Raw genomic sequence first — 15,842 nt, 5'->3', positions numbered from 1 at the left:
TTTTCTGTTTTCTGCTCTGATCATACTGGTCTCCTTTCTGCTCCTCAAACAAAGCAAGGTGTTTCAGAACCTTTGTACTTGTTTCCTCTGCCTGGAACAGTTTCCTCCAGAGAGTAACATCACTAAGTTCACTTTACTTTGGTCTCTTATTAAATGTTACCACCATAGAGAGGCCTTCTATGACCACCCTATAAGAAATCAGCCCTGCAACTTACTCCTAGCCATCTCTTCTTCACAGTGCTTATCACTGATTGTTCACTGTTATATAATTATACTCAGAAGTCCAGATTACTTCTGTACTAGAGACTTCTGGTTTCCTGGAAGGCAGATGCTCTTACTGGAAATTAGTTTTTAGATCAGCTGTTGGTTCTTCTCCTATTTATTTTGCTGTAATAGTTCCAAAAATTTTAATGTCCTAGAACATGGTGACAGTGCTGACACAACTCGCCAAGGGCACTATGATTTAGACATCGTATCACCACCATGTGCCTTGAGCATTATAGTGGATATTTGTAATTGATCAATATTCAATAAAACAATAATTAAAATTGTTTCAAAGACCGCATTTTTAAGATCAGTTCTCATCTGGGCACTCAGTTTGTGAATTGTTAATAGGAACAGATTGATTTCATCTCATGGGCCACACCTATTTGAACCCTCTATGGGTGCCAACCTAACCAGTACCTGGTGAACCAGATACTAATGTTAAGTCTTAGCTCAATTGATACTGAAGGATCAAACAAGACATACACGCACCTGCAGTTATCCTGTTACCCCTAAACAAAGCCCACTTTCTCCTTACATTCTAGATGTGACAGCCCTACCCCTTTATTTTACACACACACACACACACACACACACACATACCCCACACTAAGGGAGAATTCCAGACCTTCCATCTGTCCAACCCTGAAATATTTGGTACTAAGTATTCCTGGATAACATTTCTTTATGTTTGAACTACTAATAATTTATTATTCATATTTTAAAGGCAGATACAATTAATTTTTCAACATCGTATCCATGGAAAACATGAATAGAAATATGTAAAAACAATTTTATTCTTATTTATGCTAAAAAGTGTTGAAGAAATAATGGAGGTGACATATATTGAATGATTAAATGATACCATATGAAAAGTTGTACAATATAAATTCAACGTGCTCAAAAAATATACTCAATTCCTACTCTTCAAAGATAATAGTTAAACCACCAATCAGCCATCACAAAGTATTAATTGTTTTTCCAGTATTCCAGTGGGACGTGTTACTTTTAGTAACATTGTAAGACAGGAACAGTATATTTACTCTTCCTCTCTATGTCTCATAGGATCACTACAGCAGACACTGTCATTGACCATCCAGATCCCCTCAGATCACATCTATAGGTTCTGTGTGCTTCCTTCTAATGGTTGACACCTGCAATAATTTACATACTTTTGCCATTTGGTCCTGGAACCCCTTCTCCCTCATCAGGAGAGAGCTGGAAGTGCCCGAGGGTATACACTCATTCAGGTATAAATGACTTACTGATAGGCAAATCTAAAATCCCAACTCTCTTTCTAGATGTTGGAAGAACTCTAAGATGTGATTCATGCTGAAGAATTCACTATGAAATCAGGCTAAGGCCGGAAATTATTCCGGACTCTTTACCCTGCTCTGTTTTGATTCCCCCTCCCTCACTGGTTACTTCTTTAACACTTCTTTCTTTAAAGTTTTTATTTAAATTCCAGTTAGTTAACAACAGTGTAGTATTAGTTTCAGGTGTACAATATAGTGGTTCAACACTTGCATACAACACCCAGTGCTCATCACAAGTGCCCTCCTTAATCCCCATCACCTATTTAACACCACCCCCCTCCACAACCATCAGTTTGTTTTCTAAGGTTGAGAGTCTGTTTCTTGGTTTGATGCTTTTTTTTTTTTTTCACTAAGCACTTCTTCAATAAATTAGTCGCATATGGGTACTTGTCTCAAGGGCTCCTTATGGGAAACCTAACCGAAAACAACACGGTAGTATTTCAGTATTTCAGTTGTCTACTTCAGTCATTTGTGAGGTCACACTGATCTCTGGCTATCCAAATGCCAAGACAGCTGTGTAGCCACCTCAAAGAAGTCTGTGCTCAAAATCTTCAAAACCCTGTCTTCTCAGGCCTAATCCCCTAAAAGTCCACTTTCAAAAACTATAATATTTCAGACATCAAAACAAGCAAATGGGTTTCTAGGCAATTGAGTAGTACGAACTTTCTAGTTTGCTCTTTTCCAGAATTAATTTAGCTATTTCAACAATTCAACAAATTTGAATATGGACTGTAGATTGGGTAGTATTATTTCATCAAAGTTAAATTTCCTGATTTTTAAAAATTTGAAAATAGAGCTTACTTTTAAAAAATATTCTTGTTTTTAGGAAATACATACCAAAGAATGTACACACAATGGTCATGATTTTCCAAATTATTTTCAAACATTTCAGAAAAATTGATATTGCTCTACCTATATAAATCTTGATATTGCTGTGATATAGGTGTTGACATACATAAATATATCAAAAGAGAGAATGATAAAGAATGCAGAACAAATGTAAATAGTTGATGAATTTTAGTAGAAAGCATATGAAAGTTATTTGTTTTTGTGTTTGAAATTACACTGAATTAAAAAGCAACAAAAGTTTATACCAACAATTTTTAAGATACTTGTAGGGAACTTCTGATAATGTCAAATTTAGTGTTTATTCATTTTACAAACATTGGAATTCTGGACTTTCTTTGTGATGTGTATTGATTACACAGTTAAGTTTCAAATGACATTAGCTCACATATCTTTTCAAAGGAAGGCTTTATTCCCCAAATGTATTTCAAATGAAAAATACTTAAATATATGTTCACGTAATGCAAAAAACTAACGGATTACAATAAAGAAGTAAAAACATAATGGTAGCAGTTCCAATAGTGAGTACAGCCTTCCTTTTATATTTACAGAAACCATCCTTTTTAGTTAAACTTAGTTTCACTTTGGCATTTTAACAGCTTTTCTCAAGTGATAAGATTTTGCTCTTTTTGTTTCAAAATTGACTATAAAGAAAGAAAATGTTTTTGGTAGTTCAAGATGCAGAAGCCAAAATAGATCCTTTTAAAAATGGTTGTGTGTGCAGTTAAGGAACCTAGAAGGGAAACAGAATCTAGGATAACTACGATAATGGGATTTATTCCGCATTTAATCTGAACTGACACTGACTATGCTACTAACACAAAGGTCAGTTTTTCTAAAATAAACCATGTTCTTATTTTACTTTTCTCTAAAATATGATTTGTTACATGTTTTTATTTTTCTTGTCTGAAAACATATATTATGTGAATATTAAAACACTTTAATTGCTCTTTTCTATGTTAGTCCCGGGACAATGATTAGAAATTCATTTTTAATTATTTTGTCAAAGTCACTATAACTAAGTAGTTTTAAGTACTTTTCTATTTCAAAACATACCATATTTTATGTAATAATACATGTACATGCATATTGCTTAAATAAAGATGAGGAGATACATTTACACAGCAAAGTTAAATATATAGATGTTTTAAAATAATATAAAAATGGAAAATATTTAATTATTGCTACCTGAATATATTATATATGTGACCTATCCTTATAAATCAGTGACTTTAAACTCTCGCTTTGGCCACCTCTCTCCAGTATTTATAAAAATCCCTTCTTCTGCATCCAATTCAAGATGTTATTTCTGGATTTCTTTGGCCTCAGTGTCTGCAAGGCATTCATTGCTGTACTGCATATTAGTTCTTACACTTTCTGTTAGGAGGTGAATATGTAACCCCAAAATTCCTATGTTGAAATCCTAACTCCTAAACCTCAGACCTTACTTGTAAATAAGGTCATATTGCAAATACAGTTAGTTAAGATGAAGTCATACTGTAGAAGGGTGTGTCTCTGATTCAATTTGATCGATGTCCTTAAAAAAAGGAGATTTGGACATGGATAACATACAGGGAAATACCATGTGAAGATTGTGCTATACTGCCATAAACCAAGAAAGGAATGGCCACAAGATAAGAGAGAGTTCTGGAACAGATCTCTCTTTAGTGCCTTGAGAGGGAGCATGCCTGCTGACACTTTGGTTTCAGACTTCTAACCTCCAGAATTGTGAGAAAATAAATTTCTGTTATTTAAGCCACTGAGTGTTTGGTAGTTTGTTATGGCAGCCCTAGGAAGCTAACACCAACGTTAAAACTAGTTCTGATAATCCCTTGTTATACCCATCTATTTGGAAATAATTTTCTGGTTTGAACTTAAATTTTGTGTCATTTTATAAGATATTGGTATTCATGTTTCGCCCTTAATTGCCATAACAACAAACAACACTATGTCTGGCATCTGGAGGTAAAGTCCTAGGAAAGTGGACTTTTTTTTTTTTTTAATTTTTTTAACGTTTATTTATTTTTGAGACAGAGAGAGACAGAGCATGAACAGGGGAGGGTCAGAGAGAGGGAGACACAGAATCTGAAACAGGTTCCAGGCTTTGAGCTGTCAGCACAGAGCCCGACGCGGGGCTCGAACCCACGGACCACGAGATCATGACCTGAGCCGAAGTCGGCTGCTCAACCGACTGAGCCACCCAGGCGCCCTGGAAAGTGGACTTTTAAGAGATTGTGATCCCTAAGTATTGCAAAACATGGACATTTATGTTTCCCTTAAAAGCAAGAAGGTACTGCCTACCCCACTGAAGCTTTCAGGTCCTTTACCTTGTTTTTCTCATATTTATTTAATAACCTCTTTTGACCAAGGCCCATTTCTTTCACCTGGATTATGCCAGACATTTAGTCCTATATGCTTCTAAATGCTTTTTGATTGTTAGAGAAAGTCCACAATCTGCTGATTGCATGGATAGTTAATGCTTGAAGGGACACAAGAGTAAAAGGCCAGCAGGAGAAAGTGGTACAGAAAGTAAAGATAAGTACTAATCACTGTATGAAACTACACGAAAAACTTAGGTCTGCATGTAATGTAAATATCAAGACTTAAAGCCATAAAGGTAATTTTAAACAGTAGAAAATGAATTAGGTTGCATTCAGAAGGGCTTCCTATGAGTCTTAGGTCTTCTTAACCCTGAATTATTTTTTAAGCAGCTTTAATGCGATATAATTCAGATACCACTTAATTTACCTACTTAAGATTACAATTCAATTTTTAAAAATATGTTCACAGCACAGTGCAACCATCCTCACAATCTAATTTTAGAACATTTTCATCTCCTCCAAAAGAAACTGTGTCCATTACAATTACTCCCCCAAATTCCCTACCCACCAGCCCTAGTGAGGCATGAAACTACTTTCTGTCTCTATGTGTTTGCCGGTTTTAGACATTTCCTAAGTGTATTCGCATGACATGTGGCCATTTGAGGCTGACTTCCTTCATTTGGCACAGTATTTTCAAGGTTCATTCATGTTAGAGCATGTGTCAGTACAGTAACTCATTCTTTTATTGCTGAATAGTGGCCCATTGTCTGCATTTACCACATTTGTTTATCTACTCATTAATAATTAACCTTTGGATTGTCTCTACTTGATTTTTCTTAGGAAAAATGTTGCCATAAATGTCCATGTCCAAATTTTCGAATGTGCATATGTTTTCATTTCACTTGGGTAAATACATAGGAATGGCATTGCTGGGTTCTGTGGTAACTCTGTGTTGAACAGCTTGAGGAACTGCCAAACAGTTTTCCAGAACAGATTCATCATCTTACCTTCCCACCAGTAGTGTATAAAAACTCCCATTTCTTTCTCTCTTTCTTCCCTTCCCATCCCTTCCCTTTCCTTTTTATTCCAAGATTTTAAATTCAACTTAGTTAACATACAGTGTAACATTAGTTTCAGGTATAGAATTTAGTGATTCATCATTCACATACAACACCTACTCTCATCACAACTTAATCCTTAATCCCCATCCCCATTTAATCCATCCCTTTGCCCACCTCCCCTCTAACAACCCTGTTTGTTCTCTATAGTTATGAGTCTGTTTTATGGTTTGCCCCTCTATTTTTTCCCCTCTGCTCATCTATTATGTTTCTTAAATTCCACACATGCGTGAAATCATATGGTAGTTGTCTACTTCTGACTGAATTATTTCACTTAGCATTTTAAACTCTAGTTCCATCCACATCATTACAAATAGCAAGATTTCATTCTTGAAATATTCCACTGTATATATTTAATAATCCACTATATAGATAGATGTGTATATATTTTTATCCACTCATCAGTCAATGGAAATTTGGGATTTTTCCATAATTTGGCTGTTGTTGATAATGTGGCTATGAACATCAGGGTGAATGTACCCCTTCAACTCAGTATCTTTATATCCTTTGGATACATTGCTAGTAGTGTAATTGCTATATTACAAAAATATAGGATATTGAAAATTGGGATCAACAGTACATTGTATATGCCACACTATAGCACGTTCCTAGTTGTATTCTTTTGATAAAAAATGTTTTTTTTTCTTTCTATTTTTAACTTTTTGAGGAACCTCCATATGGTCCTCCAGAGTGGCTGCACCAGTTTATATTCCCACCAATAGTGTAAGAGGGTTCCCCTTTCTCCACATCCTTGCCAATATTTGTTGTTTCCTGTATTGTTAATGTTAGCCATTCTTAAAGGTGTGAGGTGATATCTCATTGTAGTTTTGATGATCAGTGTTATTGAGCATCTTTTCATGTGTCTGTTAGCCATCTGGATGTCTTCTTTAGAAAAAAAAAATGTATTCTTGGCTTCTATCCATTTCTTACCTGGATTTGTTTGTTTGTTTGTTTGTTTGTTTGTTTTGGTGGGGGTGTTGAGTTTGATAAGCTCTTTATAGACTTTGGATACTAACCCCCTTTATCTGATATGCCATTAGCAAACTTCTTGAATTCTGTCACTTGCCTTTTGGTTTTGTTGATTGTTTCCTTTGCTGTGCAGAAGCTTTTTATCTTGATGAAGTCCCTATAGTTTATTTTTGCTTTTATTTCCCTTGCTTCAGGAGACTTATTTAGTAAGAAGTTTCTAGGACTGATGTCAAAGACATTACTGCCTGTGTTCTTTGATGATTTCCTAGCTCACATTTAGGTCTTTCATCCATTTTTGTTGTTGTTGTTGTTGTTGTTGTTGTTGTTGTTGTTTTCAGCTTATTTATTTATTTTGAGAGAGGGACAGAGCACTTGAAGACAAGTGGTTGGGAAAGGGGCAGAGAGAGAGGCAGAGACACACCAACAGGCTTTTAACTGTCAGCACAGGGCCTGATGAGAGCTCAAACCCACAAACAGTGAGATCCTGACCTGAGTGGAAACCAAACGTTGAATGCTTAACCAACTGAGCCATCCAGGCACTCTCTTCATCCATTTTGAATTTATTTTTATGTATGGTGTAAGAAAGTGGTCCAGTTTCATACTTCTGCATGTCACCATTCAGTTTCCCCAAAACCATTTGTTGAAGATACTGTCTTGTTTCCATTGGATATTCTTTCCTGCTTTGTCAAAGATTAGTTGACTAAAGAGTTGTGGGTCCATTTCTAGTATTTTACTAGTGTGTTCCATTCATCTATGTGTCCATTTTTATGACAGTACCATACTGTCTTGATCACTACAGCTTTATAATATAACTTGAAGTCTGGGATTGTGATGCTTCCAGCTTTGTTTTTCTTTTACAAGATTGCTTTGGCTACTCGGGGTCTTTTGTGGTTCCATAAAAAATTTTAGGATTTATCCTAGCTCTATGAAAAACACTGGCAATAATTTCATAGGGATTGCATTAAATGTGTAGACTGTATTGACATTTTAATGATATTTGTTCTTCCAATCCATGAGCATGGAATGTTTTTCCATTTCTTTTTGTCATCTTCAATTTCTTTTATAAGTGTTTTATAGTTTTCAGAATGCAGATCTTTCACCTCTTTGGTTAGGTTTACTTCTAGGTATCTTATGGTTTTTGGTGCAATTGTAAATGGGATTGATTCCTTGATTTCTCTTTCTACTGACTCATTATTGGTGTATAGACATAAAACAGATTTCTGTATGTTGATTTTGTATCCTATGATGTTATTGAGTATGTTTTTCAGTTCTAGAAGTTTTTTGGTAGAGTCTTTGGGTTTTGCTATATCATTTAGCCTGAAAACTGAAAGTTTGACTTCTTCTTTGCCCATGTGGATGCCTATTATTTATTTTTGTTTTCTGATTGCTGAAGCCAGGACTTCCAATACCATGTTTAATAACAGTGGTGACAGTGAACATGCCTGTCTTGTTCCTGACCTTAGAAGAGAAGCTCTCAGCTTTTCCTCATTGAGGATGATATTAGCTATGTGTCTTTCTTATTTGGATTTTATGATGTTGAGGTATGTTCTCTATTCCCACTGTGTTGAGCATTTTTATCAAGAACGGATGTCATACTTTTCAAATGCTTTTTCTGTATCAATTAGAAAGATAATATGGTTCTCATCCTTTCTTAATATGTTATGTATCATGTTGATTGATTTGCATATATGGAATCACACTTGTGGCCCAGGAATAAATCCCATTTGATCATGGTGAATGTTTCTTTTAATGTACTGTTGAATTCAAGTTGCTAGTGTTTAGCTGAGAATGTATGCATCCATCTTCATCAGGGATACTGGCCTGTGGTTCTCTTTTTATTTTGGTCTTTGGTTTTGGATTCAAGGTAATGGTGGCCTTGTAGAAAGAGTTTGAAAATTTTCCTTCCCTATTTTTTGGAATAGTTTGGGAAGTATAGGTATTAATTCTTCTTTAAATTTCTGGTAGAATTCCCCTGGGATGCCATTTGGCCTTGGACTTTGTTCATTAGGAGACTTTTGATTACTGATTGGATTTCTTTGCCGGATATCAGTCTCCTCAAATATTCTATTTATTCCTATTTCAGTTTTGGTAGTTTATGTTTCTACAAATTTAGCCATTTCTTTCAGATTGCCCAATTTGTTGTCATATAATTTTAATATCCTTTTATAATTATTTGTATCTCTGTTGTGTTGATTGTGATCTCTCCTCTCTCATTTGTGATTTATTTATTTCATTCCTTCCTTTATTCTTTTTGATGACTCTTTGTAGTGGTTTATCAATTTTATAATTTTTGTTTCAAAGAACTAGCTGTTTTCATTGATCTATGCTTCTTTTTTGTTTGTTTCTGTATCATTTATTTCTGCTCTAATCTTTGTTATTTCCCTTCTTATGCTGGCTTTGTGTTTCATTTGTTGTTCTTTTTTTTTGGCTCTTTTCAGGGTAAGGTTAGGTTGCATATTTGCAATATTTCTTGCTTCTCGAGGTAAACTTCTATTGCTATACATTTCCCTCTCTGATCCTCAGATCCCTCTCTGATCCCAAAGGTTTTGACCATTGTGCTTTCATTTTCATTTGTTTCTGTGTATTTTTTTTATTTCTTCTTTAGATTCCTGTTTGACCCATTCATTCTTTAGTAAAATTACCTTTAATCTCCAAGTATTTGTGGTCTTTTCAAATTTCTTCTTATTGATTTCAAGTTTCATAGGGTTGTGTTCTGAAAATATGCATGGTATGATCTTGATCTTTTTTTACTAGTTGAGTGCTGATTTGTGGCCCAGTATGTAATCTATACTGGAGAATGTTCCATGTAAACTTGGTAAGAATGTGTATTGCTGCTTTAGGATGAAATGTTGTGAATATATCTGTTAAGTCTATCTGGTCCAGTGTGTCATTCAAAACCACTGTTTCCTTGTTGATTTTCTTCTTAGATCATCTGTCCACTGTTGTACATGGAGTGTTAAAGTCCACTACTATTATTGTATTATTACCAATGAGTTCTTTTATGTTTGCCATTAACTGTTTTGTATATTTGGGTTCTCTCAAGTTGGAGGCATAAATATTTATAATTGTTAGATCTTCTTGTTTGATAGGCCCCTTTATTATGATACAGTGCCCTTCTTTACCTCGTGTTACAGTTTTTGGTTTAATATCTAGTTTGTCTCATATAAGTATTACTATTCTGGCTTTATAAAAAAAAATAATGTTTATTTTGAGAGAAGGGGGTGGGAGAGAAAGAGAGAGATAGAGAGAGAGAGCACAAGCCGGGAGGGAAAGAAAGAGATGGACAGAATCTGAAGCAGGCTCTGGCTCCAAATTGTCTGTGCAGAGCCCAATGCAGGCCTGAACTCATGAACTGTGAGATCATGACCTGAGACAAAGCTGGAAGCTCAACTAACTGAGCCACCCAGGGGCCCCAACTCTAGATTTCTTAGATATCAGTTTGCATGTTAAATCATTCTCCATCACCTCACACTCAATCAGTAAGTGTCTTTAGGTAAAAAATGAGTCTCTTGTAGGCAACATAGATATAGGTCTTATTTTTAAATATTTTAACACCCTATGTCTTTCTATTGGAGCATTTAGTCCATTTACATTAAGAGTAATTATTGATAGACATGAATTTAGTGCCATTTTATTACTTGTTTTGCTCTTGTTTCTGGAGATTTTCTCTGTTCCTTTCTAGTCTTTGTCGCTTTTGGTCTTTCTTTCCCACTCAAAGAGTCCCATTTAATATTTCTTGCAACACTGGTTAAGTGGTCACAAACCCCTTGTCCTCCTATTCTGAACTACGGTCTTGCTCAATGGAGTATTCCTGGCTGCAGATCTTTCCCATTCAGTATGTTGAATATATCATACCATTCTCTTCTGGCCTGCTAAGTTTCTGTGGACAGATCTGCTGGTAACCTTACTTGTTTTCCCTTGTGAATTAGGAACTTCTTTTGTCTGGCTGATTTTAGGATTTTTCTCTTTTTCTCAATATTTTCCAAATTTAAGTACAATATGTCTTGGGAGTTTTGATGGGAATTCTCTGTACTTCCTGGATGTGGAAGTCTGTGTGCTTCCCCAGATTAGGGAAGTTTTCAGCTATAATTTCCTCAAACAAACTTCTGCTCCCTTTTTTCTGTCTTCTCCTGGGGCTCCTTTGATACAAATGTTGTTATGAAAAATTCTCATTTCTCTACATCCTTGTCAACACTTGGTCATTTTAATTATAGCCATTGTAGTGAATTTGAAGTAATACCTAATTGTGGTTTTAATTTATATTTATCTAATAACTAATGGTGTTGAACATCTTGTCATGTGCTTAGAGTCATTTGTATATTTTCCTGGGAGAAATATCTGTTCAAATTTTTTGCCAACACCATAATTGGCTTGTCCTTTTTACTGAGTTGTAAGTGTTCTTCATATATTCTGGATTTCAGCCCATTATGAGATATAGGATTAGCAGCCATATTCCAAATAAAGTCAGTCCTGTCGGACAGAACTCTGGAGTTCTTCATCCTTATGGCCCGACTCTTTTCTAAACATAAACCCTACTCTTTTACCAGTGCTGGATGTGGAAATCCTCATCTCCTGGAGTAACATACCTATGCTATGGTCCTGGGGAGCAGTCTCTGGTCCTTTAGGTTGCCCCTTCCTGCATGGAAACTTCAGTCTATGAGCAAGTGGAGGCTAGGTGATCATGCTATACATATTTTTGGCTGCTATTCAATAAGTAGAGCTTCTGTACTGCATACGGGGGGCTAGGTAAAGGGAAGGCGACCCAGTCCTCTCTGCTGTACTTTCTTGGAATACAGTTTCTATAATATGGAATAGAGGCAGAGGTTAATGAAAAGCTCTGGGACTCTGCCTTTCTAAGTGTAAAATTTTAGCACAATTGAGAGCTGTGGGGAGAGGGAGCCACCATCTTCTTGGCTGCCCCTTCTCAGAGTAGAGTGACTGAGGTAGACCTTCCCTAGCACAGAGATGTAAGGAAGAGGGTATTTGTCCTGTCACACCTTCAAGTGTCACAGACTCTTACTCTGCATATCCAAATTTAACAAATTTCTTTGAACAAATGTTTCTTCACTTAATTTATACCATTAGAATAATTTCTGGAGGCATTAAATGAATTGTATTTAATATATTGTTTTACCAGTTAAATTGTTTTTCTGGGGAGATAATCCACTGAGATCCTTACTCTGACATTCTGGAAGTCCCCCTTCTGGAAATCTGCCTATACTCACAGCTTTGAACCACATGTTTTAATAGTTAAAGTAAGGATGTGATATGTAAATTAGAAATGTGATGAGGTCGATAGCCATGAGATTATCTTTGATTTGGAACTGGAAAGCAAGAATGGAGAAAAAAAGTAACAAATTAGAAAACTTAAGTTGTCTGTGTTTTTTGTTTGCTTGTTTGTTTTGAGAGAGAGAGAGAGAGAAGAGAGAGAGAGAGAGATGGGGAGAGGGGCAGATGGAGAGAGAATCTTAAGCAGGTCCACACTCAACATGGAGCCTGACACAGGGCTCGATCCCCCAACCCTGTGATCATGATCTGAGCTGAAATCAAGAATTAGATGTTACAACTGACTGAACTACCCAGGTGTCCCAACTATGTTGTTCTTCCTATCTTAAGAAGTAGAGTCTTACTCTTGGAGATAAATGGGTGTTTGCTTAGAAACAAAGGTACAAATGTATTTTCACACATTCACAAAATGTAGACAAAAACTAACTTATAGAACCTGTGGCTGTAAGGAATTTAATTATTCTCTGTGGAAGGATATTAAATATTGTATTATATATATAAAGCAGTATTTCTTCAAGTTGTATTCTTTTGATAAAAAAGTGTTTTTTTTTTTCCTATTTATTGATTTAGTTGGCCCAAGGACTGTATATTTTAGCTTCTTCTCAGGAGTTGGTATTTATATATGTTCGTGTATGTTCATGCATGCATATGTGTGCAGGTGTGTGTTTAACTTTTGAACAACAGTAGAAATAAGCAATAATTCTGAAGATAACTAAAAGGCAGACTATAGACAGAACTATCACCTAAAGCATAAAGCAAAAAACTATCGCCTAAAGCATAAGCAAACAGAATTTGGTATACTCAATATACACTGTACTGTTGATCCAAATTTTCAATATCCTATCTTTTTGTAAATATATATTTATTAATTTGATATTTATATTACCATTACTATACACTATTGATTTTAGATGGATGAATTAGGGCTGCTATAACAAATGACCACAAACTGAGTGGCTTAACAACAGAAATCTATTTTCTCACAATTTTAAGGGTTAGAAGTCCAATATCAGGGTATCAAATATGCAATCCTATCTCCAAAGATTTTAAATAATAACGCTTACTTGACTCTTCTAACTTCTGGTAGTTGCCATCAATTCTTAGTGTTCCTTGGTTTAGAAATGTATCACCTCACTCTCTGCATCTGTCTTCAGGTGGTTTGTTCTTCCCTCTGTGTGTCTGTGTCTCTGAATTTCCTTTTCCTTATAAGGACCCTAATCATTGGATTTAGAGATCACTCTAATTCAACATAACTTTATTTTAATTTAATTACATCTTCAAGACCCTATTTCCAAATACACTAACGTTCACAAGTTCCAGTAGACATCTTTTTTTTTTTTTTTTTTTTGGAGGATATTATTCAACCACAGTAATTGGGGCTTGCATGATAACAGCAAATTATTATTAGTGTGATATAAGTGGCATTTATCTTGGTATATTGGGTAAATCCTCTGTAATACACTAAGGAACCACACTTTTTGTCTCACTCCCTGCCCTGAATTAAAACCACCTTCTCAGGGAGTAAAGCTACTATTTTTCTTGGCTAGCACGAGGTTGGTAAAGTTACAGTTCTCACCAACTACTGCAGGTGGCAATGTAAACAACAGTGGCTTCAGGTAAGAAGGCACAGACCCTCTGTATGTCTTATCAAATTCTGGTCAATTTTCAAAAATAGATTCTTCTCCCATTCATTGTCTGATATTGGTGAACTTCCAATTCCCTGAAATGATAGTTCTTGAGAAGTTTGTCCAGTTTTTAACTTTTTATTTGTGAAAGAAAATTGCCTTTTTCATGTCACCATTCTCACCAGAACTATTATCTTATTCCCCAGTACCCAAATACACTTCGTACTGTCCCAAAATGTTAACATAATAATTATTACTCAGACTCTGAAAGGTGAGTAAATCACAGAAACATTATGTGTTTTTATTCTCCCTTCCTTTTATTCTCCCACAACACTTGAGATATATTATAGTCATTATAGTTACTTCCATATTATGGTTGAAGAAATTGAAATTAAGGCAGATTTAATGACTCTTTTACCTGTAATTACATAATGGTTAAGCTTCAGAGCTATCACTTAAACCTGAGTAATCTGTTTTCTCCTGGTGTTTGCTATTAATTGAAATTAACTTAATCTTAAGAGTCCTTGGGCAGAGACAACATCCCACTTGAAGTTTTATTTCCACTTATGAGGAACTCAATGCATATACATTTGTAGATACGGATATAAATCAGTAAATTGATCTGAAAATTTAGTTCAAGGAACAAATAAAATTGTATCCATTTTGGCATTCTTATAAATGAACATCAATTGTATGCTTCTTGTTAAATATTCCCACGGTTTCAATAGGAGAGGCAATTGAATCTAACCCTCACTTCAGTTCACTTCTTTACTTAGAATGTAATTGATCCATCTTTCTCTAACACTTTGTTTCCTCTTTCATTTTTTTCTGACATTTTTTTTTTTACTATGTGTATGTGTAATATTTTCATATGTTTGGGTTAAATACTACTTTGTCGGGGCACCCGAATGGCTCAGTCAGTTTAGCTTCCAACTCTTGATTTCAGCTCAGATCATGATCTCATGGTTCATTGGATCAAGACGCACAATGGGCTCTGACGTGGTAGTGTGGAGCCTGCTTGGGATTCTCTCTCCCTCTTCATCCCCTCTTAAAGTAAATAAATAAACTTAAAAAAAAAAGATTTATTTGTCAAAAGCAGCTATATGTTGTAATGATACTGTTTTAGATGTATATTTTATTTTAGTGGTTTGGCTGTATATGATCACCTAACATAGTATCTTAAAACTGAATCTATTAGCACACACACATACATATATATTTTAAAGCTATGGCTATTCCATTTTAATTCTTTTTTCTATTAGAAACTATATTTTTTAGATGAAAAGTATTATAGCTTAATATTTTATTGATTGAATGAGTTCCTAAGAATCCTTCCATGATATAATTTTGATATTCTCCTATCTTGGTATTTCAAACAAATGCAGCCCTGGTCACCTGAAATCTGAAGAAGAATAAGGTTAAATTACACTGTGGTTTAGGTGAGGAAAGAATGAGGATATTCTCAGCAATTAGGGTTGTCAGCACTTTAAAACAACTATTTGGAAAATAGAAGAGACCTTGGGCGCTAGTTCATCTGGATGTTAATGGATATGATGGTTTGAAAAGGGAATTAGTGTGTGTTTTGAAGCTAATTAAGGCACAGTTGTTAAATGTCACATCTGTTGTTAATAAAGCATATGGTTTTAAGATTTAATCTTGCACAGATCTGGCATTTTTAACCAATATGTGCATATATTTGAATCTGGGATGATTTGATCCTTTTGTGGTTTACTGGAATTCAGCATTCAGGGCTAGATTTCAAGAAGAACCTTTAAAATATTCTAGGAGAAAATTTTAAATTATGATATATTCTGATTCAAAACTACTTATTAATGTTTGTATCCTAATTAAAGATTACAATGATAAAGAATAGTCTAAGAATTAGAAAATATTTAAATAAGCATATAAGTAGATATTCTGGGTCAAAGAATTAGAGATCTTTTTAATTGCAGCATTTTAAGTTTTTGTTTTACATAAATACTTTTTTTTTTTATCCTCATGTGTCTGTTTGACATGGATTTGACTTTATAGTGTCTTGGCTTTCAAGTGCACGAGAATTAATAGTATGAATCACACACAATATGAAATGCATACCAG

The sequence above is a fragment of the Puma concolor genome, chromosome C2, assembly GCF_028749965.1.
Source record: "Puma concolor isolate L17-30 chromosome C2, mPumCon1.1.hap2, whole genome shotgun sequence".
NCBI classification, from domain to species: domain Eukaryota; kingdom Metazoa; phylum Chordata; class Mammalia; order Carnivora; family Felidae; genus Puma; species Puma concolor.
The sequence above is the reverse complement of the archived record's forward strand: the minus strand, read 5'-3'. Positions refer to the sequence as shown.